The sequence below is a fragment of the Phasianus colchicus genome, chromosome 5, assembly GCF_987193195.1.
Source record: "Phasianus colchicus chromosome 5, bPhaCol1.hap1.1, whole genome shotgun sequence".
Taxonomy (NCBI): Eukaryota; Metazoa; Chordata; class Aves; order Galliformes; family Phasianidae; genus Phasianus; species Phasianus colchicus.
The window spans coordinates 57883623-57896543 of NC_143440.1; the positions used below are offsets into that span (position 1 = coordinate 57883623).

General features: G+C 43.3%; 1 long non-coding RNA gene across 5 annotated transcripts in view; it reads left to right on the forward strand.

The window, feature by feature from the left end:
• The window catches only part of LOC149917961 (uncharacterized), a 144041-nt gene that overhangs the window by 110287 nt on the left and 20833 nt on the right, over window positions 1-12921 (forward strand). For all 5 annotated transcript variants that reach the window (XR_016467181.1, XR_016467180.1, XR_016467179.1 and 2 more), the window contains 2 exons: window positions 7350-7462; window positions 9955-10240. This is a non-coding gene — a long non-coding RNA (uncharacterized LOC149917961). The remainder of the gene's footprint in view (window positions 1-7349; window positions 7463-9954; window positions 10241-12921) is intronic.

The window sequence follows — 12921 nt, forward strand, 5'->3', positions numbered from 1 at the left end:
CAGCCTGGAGATGACTGGATGCTCCAGTGTCCATGCCAAGAGCCATGGCACAATGAAAGATCCCATGCTGCAAAAGCACATTGAGCATTACAAAGCTTGTGTAATACCACACGGGCTGGAAAAGGCTAAGCCCAAATACAGAGAGCTGATGGTGAAGAAGAGCATCTGAGTCATCCCAAATGCAGCAGTGTTGCTTTAAAATGAAAAGCAGGCATTTGATTTGCTCCTCAGTTTGCCATCGCTGTATTTCCACTGCACCAACTATCACTGGAACAGAATAAATCAGTGGAGTATAAAGTGCAGATTACCTGTTCATAAAAGTACGGCAGAGTTTTGTGCGAGTGTGGCTGATAAAGGGTTAATACCACCAGATGTCCCTAAGCTGCTCCTTACCAACATACATTTCATCATGTTTTTATGGCAACTTACTGGAGACAAGAGGAGAACAACTAGAATGAGTCCAATCCGCCTCCCTCGTCAGCGTGAGTACGGTGATGCAGTGCAGCATGCAGGTAATTGCCATGCAGGTGTGTGCAGTTGCAGGGATCTGACGACTGAGAGCAGTATGTCCATGGCTCTGCTCTCCAAAGCCTCGCTGAGGAGGAAGATGAAGCACAGTCTCTCGTTCATGTTTACATTCACTCTAACTCCGTTCTTGCTTTATTTCTCTGTGATCTCGGATGTTGCAGACCTGTACGGGATTCTGAAGGACTTTGAAAGAATACATTCTGGTTTCTTTGTGATGTACAGTGAAGGCAGTGGGAGTAAGAAATCCGTTTGTAGATCAGCAAAAAGTGAAAAAAAATCCTTAATTAGCAGCCAATCTAATGAAAGTGGTCCTCTTTGGGAACTGAATACATCTAGAGGTCTAGCTTTCAGAGGGAATGCATATTTTGTTTATGGTCCCTTCTGGAAAGATTTGAGGATACATTTTTGTAACTTTTAACGCTGTTTTCCAAAGAGTTTTCATATCAAGTCTTTATTATTCCCAATTCTGCAGGGAAACTCTTCTGAGCAGGCCGTGTGTTCGTCACACCTCCCACTCTGCAGATCATAGAATCATAGGATGGCCTGGGTTGTAAAAGACCACAATGATCATCTAGTTTCAACCCCCTGCTATGTGCAGGGTTTCCCACCACCAGACCAGGCTGCCCAGGATGCTCCTGATGTGCCCAAATCTTCACATCAGTAAAAAAAAAGCAGCTAGAATTTTTATTATTATTACTATTATTATTATTAATTCAGGTAAACAGACATCTCCACCTCCTCCTGCTCTCTGAAATAAGTGATATTCTTCCACTGGGGGCAATTGCTACAGGATCAGTCAATGTGGGCAGTCCCAGCAGGCAGCTCTGCTCCAGCCCAGGCTGATTTATTCATTGTGATGCTGTGGCCGTGAGCTGAGCCTTGCAGCCAACAATGCCCCATGGCCAGGCACTCTTCCACCTCCCCTCCCTGCTCATTTCTGAAGTTCCCTATCTGAAAATGAATCCCTGCTTCACTGCCTTCCGTGCCTGTTATTGGGCATGGAATTCTGCCTGACCTACCGGAGCTTCACTCAATTTCTTCAAAAATTGCATTCAACAACCCACTGTTTTTCATCTGCGAGCGTCGCACACTTGAAAGGACTCTTCTGAGAAGACTTTTTTCTTGCCACTGTTTTCAACAATGTGAGCTGCTGATAGCTTCAAAAATCCTACTTGGAGTACGGCATTAATATTTGATCTTCATCGAAGCCAAAGAGTTGTCTGACTTCTGCAGACAATGCAGAGAATAATAAAGCTTTTGTTTGTTCTTCCTGCAAGAGAAAGAAATAAAGGGAGCTTGGTTTCTGCTGATGAAAAGTGAATGCTAATGAAGGCGCTTGTTAGTGGAGAGCCCCTGGCAGGGCACGCATGGTCCCCACCTGCACAGCTTTCTGGGGCCTTGCATGGAGTGGAGGTGAGGGAGGAAAGGCACAGCAGCAGGAGCATCCCAGCTGCTTGGCCTGGCACTGATGTGCTGTACGTGTGTGCTTCAGAACTTCATTTAGGGAGGGAAAATGCCACAAGTTCGAGGTAATGCTTCAGTAAGGATGTGTTATGTATGTATGAGGAAAGGTTGAGGGAACTGGGCTTGTTTAGCTTCAAGAAGAGAAGGCTCCAGGGAGCCCTCATTGTGGCCTTCCACTATTTGAAGGGAGAGTATAAACAGGAGGGAGAACGGCTGTTTGTGAGGGTGGATGGTGATAGGACAAGGGGGAATGGTTTTAAAGTGAGACAGGGGAGGTTTAGGTTGGATATGAGGAGGAAGTTTTTCAGCCAGAGGTGGTGAGGCACTGGAACAGGTTGCCCAAGGAGGCTGTGGATGCCCCATCCCTGCAGGCATTCAAGGCCAGGCTGGATGTGGCTCTGGGCAGCCTGGGCTGCTGGTTGGTGACCTGCACACAGCAGGGGGTTGGAACTGGATGAGCACTGTGCTCCTTTGCAACACAGGCCATTCTAGGATTCTATGAAAAAAAAAAAATAAACAAATAAATGAAACTAGAACACATCCACTCCACTTAGAAGGCATAGTGCTTCTGTACTTGCATACGTTCTGAGAAATAAGTCTTCCATCACTGCCAATTCAGATGGCCAATCCAGCTGCTCCATTCTCAGGAGGAAGGGGCTGCTGCTGCATCTTGCCCTGCTCTGGGGGCACAGGGCTGTGGCACTGCCTCTGCCCACGGCTGGCTGCTGAGGAGAAGGAGCTCAGTAAAGTCACAAGAGCAACCATAGCTTTAGAAGTTTTTGATGCTGTATTCTTGATCGATATCCTTGCTGTTGTGCTAATGCTAGAAATGTTTAATTACTTCCTCGCTATAATAAAAGGGGTGCTGAGGGAAAATAGCTGTAAAGACAGGAGTGGGATTGCTTTTGGCAGGAAGAAAGAAAGAAGAAAGAGAGATACTGCCTCTTAGAAAGTAACCATATCAGCAATTACCACTTGGGTGGAAATGAGGTGTTCTGAAATGAGAAAGTCACTTCAGAGCTATCCCTAGCAAATGCATATTTCAGATTTGGGACCTTCTCCAAAAAGCATTTTAACAATTTATTTATGATGGGAATTGTTTTATCATTGGACTGGGAGAAAAACATGCCATTTGTTCGGCTTCCAAGCAGAAACATTTATAGTGTTAAAATAACGCTGAGCCAATTTTCTGGAAATCCCAATTATTTTCCCTTTGTAGATTGTAAAGTCAGTGGAGGGGTCTGCTCTAATGCCTGTAAAAGCCAAGGAGAGATTTTGCATTAACTCTCTGGGGAGCTGGATCAGCTTGGTGCCCAGCTGCAAAGCCTTTAAGCTTTGCTGGTTTTGAACTATGGGAAAGTAACATCTACATATTGGTAAACTGTATTTCTTGCCCTGTGAGTTACAGAAGATGGGCACTCATTTTCTACCAGTATTTTGGGGAGAAATTAGATCTAAAATAAAATATAAAGTACCCAAGCAGGATTCTTGCTGTTATGCTAAAAGTAATGCCAGTGGAGCACTTTGCTTCATTGCAGTTTTGCATTGTGCATTTGAAGACAGTAGTGGCTGAGGACAAAAAGCTTGTCCAGGTGAGCAGAGCAGGTCACCTGTGACAGCAGCTGTCCTTCACATCAGTTAGTGGAATTTCAGGACTAAGTGGTCAGGTTTTTCTCACTAGCTATTGAGAGGGAGTTTTCTCCATTTTTCATCTATTTTGAGACTATTGTTGGATGGTTTTGCCTTTAATGAAGATTTTCTGTCTATTTATATTGGGGTAGATCTCAGAGGCTCAGCGTAGAGCTCCTGTGGCAGGAGCTGTGCAAGGTTCCAATCACAGCCCAGATACTGTGATGCTTTAGCACACATCTCAGGCTTTGGAAGCTCAGAACACCCAAAAATCACCTCCTGCATTGGAAAAGCAAGGGCGTGGAAGACCAAGAGCTTCTGATGCCAGCAGTGAATCTGATCCATTATTTTCACCATGCTCTGAAATGTGCCATCATCTTTTACGCAGTAATATTTGCTTCCCAGCTCCCTGCTTGCTGCCTTTTCAAGCAGGCTGCCAGCCTGCAGGTGAGTCTGCTCCCCTCCATGCTGGAACAGCTGCCCAGAAAGGCTGTGGTCCATCCCTGGAGGTGTTCAAGGCCAGGTTGGATGGGGCCCTGGGCAGCCTGGGCTGCTATGAAATGTGGAGGTTGGTGGCCCTGCCTGTGGTGGGGGTTGGAGCTTCATGATCCTTGAGGTCCCTTCCAATCCAAGCCATTCTGTGGTTCTATGATACTATAATTCTACAAAGCACATCTTTCCTGGGCATTTTTAGGAAAGAGTTGACTAAACAATCAATCTTAGTTACACTTTTTTGTTGAATACCTGGAAGGGAGGGAGGGAGGGAGGGAGATAGAGAAAAAAGGAAGGGAGGAAGGGAAGGAGGGAGGGAGGGAGGGAGGGAGAAAGGAAGGAAGGAAGGGAGGAAGGAAGGAAGGAAGGGAGGAAGGAAGGGAGGAAGAAAAAGAAAAAAGAAAGACGGAAGAAAGGAAGAAAGAAGAGAAGGAAGGAAGGAAGAAGGGAAGGAAGAATGGGAAAAAAGAAAGAAGGGAAGGAAGAATGGGAAAAAAGAAAGAAGGGAAGGAAGGAAGGAAGGAAGGAAGGAAGGAAGGAAGGAAGGAAGGAAGGAAGGAAGGAAGGAAGGAAGGAAGGAGGGAAGGGAAGGGAAGGGAAGGGAAGGGAAGGGAAGGGAAGGGAAGGGAAGGGAAGGGAAGGGAAGGGAAGGGAAGGGAAGGGAAGGGAAGGGAAGGGAAGGGAAGGGAAGGGAAGGGAAGGGAAGGGAAGGGAAGGGAAGGGAAGGGAAGGGAAGGGAAGGGAAGGGAAGGGAAGGGAAGGGAAGGGAAGGGAAGGGATGGTTTTCAATGCAGCCAAACTGCACTGAATGGAGAGGCTGGTGGAGGTTCCAGGTACCCGTTGTCCCTGTTCCTCTGCAGCCATGTGGTGAGCAACCAGGTGCTGTGATGCACACCAACAAGGTCTGGCATCTGAAAATGGAATCACAACTGCATTATTTGAAATGGCATTTGTTGAAATAAACTTTATGAGCTGAAGTGGAAGCAAAATGTTTGAGGGCACTCAGAAGGCAGCAGGCTGGATGGAACAAAAGTTGTTTGTGTTTTTCTGTTGTTTGTTGTGGTCTGCTGCATGGTGCAGGAAGGCACGCTGCAGCACAGAGACACTGCAGGATGTGTGGCAGCAGGGTTGTGAAGAGAGCCTCAGTGATGTCTGGTAGGGAGAAAACAATTTAATAGCAAGGGGCTTCATGAATGGAATGGCATTTCAGAGCACAGCCAGCCACAGAAGCATGCTTTGAGATTACTCCTACGATGCTTGCATCATTTATGTTTATGTTTTCTTGTAGCAGGCTGGATGGGACAGGTTCTGATGTAGGGTTAATGCTCTGCACATGGACAGCTCTTTGTGGCTAATAGTAACATCACTCTGCCTGACTCTTCCCGTTGTTCCATTTCTAAGAGAATAACCCCATCAAATAAATCTCCAGGAGTAATAGCTAAAGCATAGATGTGGGGTATGGAGCAGCAATTAAGTACCTATTTGTAAATTATGGTGAAGCTGAATATTTAAAAGGTTGAATTTTTAAAGATAAGATAAACACTAACTATGCTGCAAAGCCCATTAAAATTACATCAGATGCATGACATTTTTTCTATACCTGTTTGAAGAAAATTGTCTCTTGGTACCATGCATGCCTAGTGGGAACAGTCACTTTCATTGTTCAATTTCCATCTCAAAGGAATCTCTACATCAAAGGTCAAAACCATCAATAGTTAACCATGGTAATTAATAGATCTTAGTATCCTTATTAAACGTAATATTTAACATCAGTTTTGTTTAATTCCTCTCATGTCCACCAGCTTGCTAAACTTTTTTTACAAGTTCTGTGTTCTAGAAATTTAATTGCACTTTTATTTTTGTGTTCTGAGTTAATTATACAGCAAACCAGGTTTATCTCTTATATATTAAATCTGGTAAGTGCTCTTTTAACAATCAATTGATATTTAATTACAACAGAGAAGCTGCCCTATTAAATCTAAATTAAATGCTCATTCAAGACTATTAAAGTGTTACCAGACCATCAAATAGCAAATGCAGTACAATGCAGCATAAACCATTATGCGCTTGGTTTTCCAGTGCTGCTTTGCAAACCTGAGTAGACTAGCTGCACTCAAATGACATTTTCCTCAATTTTTGGTGAATTCCCTAGCAAAATTACCCCTACAAAGTCAATTTTACTTAACACGTGGTAGCTGCGACACAGTGCCTTTTTTATCTTTTAGCCCAATGGTTCAGAGGGGAAGGATTTGGGAGTATATGAGAAGGCTGGGTGTAAAATCATTACAGCTCTGCCTCTGTGTTGTGTCTGCATGTGGAGGAGACCCTGGAGCTGGCATATGTCCAGGGTAGCTCAGATGGCTCCAAATCTTCCTGCTCCAAGCCTTCCTTTCTTCCCATCCCACTCTATGCGCTGGCACTGCCAGCTGCTATATCCATAAAATCATCCCTAAATCCACAGTTCTCCAGCTGGGATCCCAGAAGCACCGAGCGTGGCGAAGGCAGGAGACGTCCCTGCCTGTTTTCCATCTGCTCTGACAGCCCACGAGCAGTGTGAAACCTCCTCTGACCATTGGTAATGGTGGATGGTAGATGGACACGATGACATAGATTTCTTTGTTTAAAGTTAATGGGCAAAGAGAAAGATTTGAAGACAAACTGCCAAAGCTCGAATTGTTTAGGAATACTGTATGGAATAGAATCATCACTTTCCAGAGCAAACACCAAAAACGCGGCACATTTCCTTAAGTTTTTGTGTGGACAAAATTCCTACGTACTTCTTGATCTGAAAAAACAAACGTGGATTTGACTTAATGAAGAGCATGAATTTCCATTCTTCGTTCATCTTCGTGTCCATGAGCATCCACACCATCTGGATGCTCCAAAAAAGCTGTATCACTTGGAGCTTTAGGTAGGTTGTAGCAGTGTCACAGAAACTCAGGGTGAGGGCACTTGAGTTCCATTGGCTAAGTCCCATTGTTCAGCTCTCCCCACACCTGGGAACTTTCTTTGTTTTGATCTATGTCCTTGTCAATGGAGAATGAGACCCTTTGGACAGATAACTGCCAAATGTTGACAGAGTGATGTCAGCAAAGCCAAAGATGCAAGGAAATTGGCTTTGTAGTATTTATTTTAACTTACAGGACACTATATTTAAATTGGGAATTATTTTTTATAAATTCTAATAAAGAAAACGGTAGCTAAGTCAGTAATCACAGCATTTTATTTTTTTTCAGTGCGATGTGGGAGGCATTTAAGTGACTAATGCTTCATCTTGAAAGAGGAACCTCCATTACTCAGTGTGAGCTGTTACTTCTGATGAGTTACGGGTCATTCATCAGTCAAACATGTAATGTATCATACATATTCATGCCAGTATCTTCTTAGAAGACGGATGTTAATTTTGGTTTCCCTTGACTTGTTTTCTGTCTTCATTTACCTGCACTCTGTAAAGCTTCCAGTTTAAAAAAAAAAAAGTGGAAATGTCAATTTGATAATTTTTATTAGGTCAATTAGCAGCTGAATGACTTTGTGAGCAGTTAGGGACGTTCTGATGTCTGTGCCCATGTGAAGGTTGTGTTCATTGGTCTGCAGCCGCTTGCAGGGTTAAGGTGAGGTTGGACACCAGCACTTGCCAACCTCAGTTCCTAATAATGGGCCCAATAAGCAAGGGATCGACAGGTGTAAAGTTCTAGTTTACGATGCATTTGCATTGAAAATGGAATCGGGGAATATCCCAAGTTGGAAGGGACTCACAAGGATTGTCGAGTCCAACCCCTGGCCCCACACAGCACCAGCCAAACCCACTGTCAGAGCTGTGCCCAGCGCTCCCTGAGCTCCAGCACTCGGCGCTGTGCCCACTGCCCTGGGAGCTGTGCTGTGCCCACTGCCTTCTGGGGCACAGCCTTGTCCTCACCCCTCCCCTGACACAGCTCCATGTGTTCCCTCAGGCCCTGTTGCTGTCACAGAGCTTCTCTGCTCCCTGTGAGGAGCTGTAGGCTACCATGAGGGAACTGTAGGGCCACCATGGTGGAACTCCAAGCCACCAGGAGGCCAGAAGTGTGTTTTACTCACTGTGGCACTTCAATGGCACTTCTGGGCTCACAGTCCCATCACCAACCAGCATTTCTTGAGGCATAAAAACAAAAGTTTCTGAAAACCCAGAAGAAGTGTCTTCCTGGGCTCTTGATCTGTCCCAGTGAGCAAAGCACAGTGTCACCAAGGCTGCTGTCCCCAACTGGGCAACGTTCAAAGAACTGCTTTGGTTCTCTGTGCCAATGCTTCCCTTTGGTTTGTTCAGATCAATAGGCAGCCAGGGCAGAGGGACTGGTTTGGACAACATGGTTTGCTGTAAGTTTGTACCCTGAGGCACTAAAATGTTTTGCTTTTAAGCAGCAGGTTTGTCTATTATTCATTTTTTTTTTTTTTTCCCAATGTAAGAACAAAATCGACTCTTTCTTTTGGAAGGTGAGACAAAAATCTGCTCTTTTTACACAGCAGGATGAGGAGAGTGAAATATTCCTTTTCCAGGCAGCGTTTGTACTGCTAGTTCAGGAGCCAGATCTTTTACAAAAATACATCCGTTAAGCAATGAGAAGGTGCTTCCACATTAAGAAGTGAAGAAGAAATGGATTTGGCTGGTGATCCCGTTTCTTTTAATCAGCTTAGCATTATGCTCCCAGCCTTCACTGAGTAACAGGAGACAACAATCCATCTGTCAATATTTGAAGACATTAAATGCCAGAGGTGTGCCAAAGCAGGCTGGAATACCATTATGTGGGTACTTAGCAAATGGAGCTGTGTAAAATGCCAGGTTTTCAAATGCACAATCCACCAAAAAACTCTCAGCAGCAAGGCCGCATGGGCTGTAGTTATTGAGCTGGGCAAAAGGCTCACATTCTTCCCTCACTACCTTCAGGGTTGGTTTTCTGCAGATTCAGAGAATGTACAGCTGGGTTTCCACTTCATGGCTGAGGACCTTGTCCATGCTGGATAAGGAGTTCCAGAAGACCTAAGTACTCTTGGAGCTCAGAGAAAGAGAAATGGCAATCTCTCCCTTCCCTTCCCTTCCCTTCCCTTCCCTTCCCTTCCCTTCCCTTCCCTTCCCTTCCCTTCCCTTCCCTTCCCTTCCCTTCCCTTCCCTTCCCTTCCCTTCCCTTCCCTTCCCTTCCCTTCCCTTCCCTTCCCTTCCCTTCCCTTCCCTTCCCTTCCCTTTTTTTTTCCTGAGAAATAGCCTTCCTATTTTCAGGCAGAGCTAGAATATTATAATCTTCCATCAACTGCCTGACCTCATCTGTATGACTAAGCCTAGCACTTCTTCCTTGGCTGATCTGAGAAGAATGGGATTGCATTTTGTGCTCCTTGGGTTCTCCTTTCTGTGGTCAGCACTTCCTGGACACCATGGTATGGTCCATACCATGACAGATACTAAGGTTTTGGGCTGCTGAATGCAGACCTGAGATTAGCCATAAGAAAGCCAAATACATTTACAGTGAAAGCTATGAAAGTTTATCATTGTCTACTTTATAGAAAATTGAAAATGTGTGTAACCTCCAGATCCTCCAGGCTTTGATTTCAACTGTTTTACATAGTTATCTCAGGGGAATGAATGTTTCTGCACTCGTGTGCACTGACCTGTGTGTTTCTAATGCAGAACAGTAAAATGGATCTTCACTTCTTACCATAATTTACGAATGACCTGTCATTCATTCAAAGGAAACTTACATAGTGTATGTGACAATAAAGACCTAAATAACAGAGAAAAAAACCTTGAGCTATATATTGACTGTCACAAAGAACATATATTTGCATGTGCATTAACCTTTTTCCTTTTGAAACCAGGTGCATCACACTGAAAGTAAATTCAAATGAGGAGAAGCAATGACATCTTCGATCCCTAACAATGTGTTGCATCCCCACCTGCTGACTGAAGGTTTTTGTGTGAAGGCATTTGTGTGGTTGCAGGGTGAACACTGCACCCATGGGCTGCACAGGAGCTTGCTCAAGTCCTTCTCAGGAGCTCTATCTTCATCTGTGTGGGCTCCATATCGACACATGTGAAGGAGAGACCCCGAGGGGCAACTGGCATACTGACTGAATATCTACTGCTGTGTCCTGGCTGCTCATGGTAAATATAGCTCTTTTCACTCAAAAAGTTCACATTTCTGTTCAACATGTTGCCTTCCAAGCCTTGTGTGTATTAACCTGATTTTTTTTTTCTTAATTGAAATCATGTGGGTTTTAACTTCTTTCTGTAATATTTCCTTGCCCACTGTGATAGATAAAGATCTCACCCTACTAGATATGGCCACCAATTCAAGACATTAATATTCATCATTACCTTTTGCATGCTGCCTTTCAATTAATTTCCAGCCCACATGAAAGAGCTTCTATCTAAGCCTATTTAATTAGTTTTCAAGTTAGAATTTCTCTGAGACAGTATCTGCCACTTCACTCCAGATATAATACAGATTCCTTGAATCTGCTTTGATAAGTCTATTGAAAAAAACAATCAGGTTTGGCTACCAAAATAGATTTTTGAAACATTTTACTATCGATGCTTTACTGAATCACTTGAGAATGAAAAGATCTCAGTCATTCCTGGTGTGGAAAGAGACTGCCTCTCAAACCATGTTGTGGCAAGAAAAAAAAGAACTTGGGTCTATATCACTTCTCTGTGCCATCTCCCATTGCAGCAGGAGGGTTAAGTGCCTGTTTGCAGTCAGACATCATCTTAGATCACCATCTGAGTTTCGAAAGAGAGCAAGGAGTGAACAGCTAATGTTTTCATTTTCAAACAAGCCATCAGTGAATGATGGAAAGATTATAGTTCTGCTGTGTGCTTAGCTAATATATGTATGTTTAGTGTATTGGGCTCATAGATGAGATTGTTTGTTTTCTAAGCAGAAGCAGCTCGCAATAACATGCATCAATTTGGGAAGATGCAGCATGTAATGTATCTCATTATAGGGTGTTACTGATGGAACAGGAGTGTTTGGATTTAAATACCCAGCCTGCATGACAGAGATGCTGCATGTGGGCTGGATGCAACCTTCCCACCTGTTTGCTGTATCCTTCTGTAGCCACAGTTATGGTGGTCCTATCCATAGAGATTGTCACATTAATTCTCTCCCTTGTTGTCTAAACCATGTTTGAACCATTCACCTCTGTCATAAGAGAATATGTCAGTGCACGACCGCTATGAAGTCCATCCTTCTGACATATCTCACACGAAAAATAAGAATTCAATGCCACTTCAGCTGGCTTTCAGGAAGATTTATGTTTTCTGTTGTTGAGCTGGATATCATAACTAATGACTTTACTTTAAGTAAAAAATTATTGGACAGATGCTGCCTTCATGTCAAGTTTGATTGAGTAAATGCCAATGAAAAGTAGTTCTTCATACCAAATTCATCTTGTGATGTAGGGAATATCACTGTATCCTTGACAACAAAGCTTAAAAGAACAGCAAAACAAATGCACTCATTATGTTGACTGAAAATTAAATGGACCAAATCTGGATTGATCACTTCCTTATTGCACAGTTCAGTAGCTGACAGTGTCCTTTGCTCACCTTTCCTTTCAACATTCTTGTTGATGTGTTTCAAAAATAATAAGCAATGAAATGAGACAGCTGAAAAGAAATCTGGGGACAGAACCCATGCCAAGTCTATAAGGAAAGAACATGATATAAGCATTATTCCAGCAAGCTTGTCTATAAAACCCATGTTCTGGACAAGCACAATGTTTGCATATACAGTACAGTCATTGGCAATGGCTCTCCATATAAAAGGTATATTAGCACCGAGTTTCTTTCTTGATTTAATTTTATGTGAGCTCATAATCTTTGTTTTTGTGGATGTTGTTCAGACTGTAAGCTTGATGGGCACTACTGATAGTCAGATTTGGAGACAAGGGATGTTCATCTGTAGTTAACAAGATATATTAAAAAACCCATAGAGATCTGATAAAGAAGGCTCACACTTTATTTGAGATACTGGGTACACTGAAGTCCCTCCTTATCTAGGTTATCCACATGATCCAAGCAAAGAAAAATTATATACATATATATATATGTGCATATATGTTAGGGGAAAAAGCAGAGGTAAGGTGCAAGTAAATGATGCATGTACTCTTAGAGGACATATGAGCATGTGGCTGGCTGGACAGGCAGTGGAGAACTTGTGTGACAGTTGTTGATAGAGAAAATAGCATCCATTTTAGTGGGTGATTTGTAAAACAACATATTTACAGAAAGAGTATGCTGTATTTGTTAGCCTTGCTATATTGCTAATATAATAACTAGGCAACATGAGCTAAATTTTTTGAGTAGAACCTATGTAAGACTGTATGAACACACAATTCCTTTTTAGGAAGCCATTTAACAAATAGACCGAAGAGGATTGCAAGGAGTTGAGGATTCTGGAAATTTAAAGGTATTTTTGTCAAAGAGATGCTTGGGTGCCACACCTGGTGTGAATGAGCAGCTGGAGGGGCCTGGGGACCTCCATACCTCATCTTGGTATAGCTGACAGCTAAATAGCACCAGTAAGGGAAGGAGTTTAACACTCTCTTGTTCTCAGATAGACAAGTCTGATTTTCACATAGGATTTGTTATATTATAAGCCAAACAGGGAGGCAGGGGGTTGGTATACTTTGTTTTATTCTTTTGCATGGTTGCATTTCAGCTTATCCTTATGCAAGAAGTTACTTTTTACTCAGGAAGGGGGAGAGAGGGAGAAGGCAGAAGGGAGAATAGAAAGGGACAGGAGTTTCAATTCTTAAGATGTAAAATCTGAGACTGAAGTG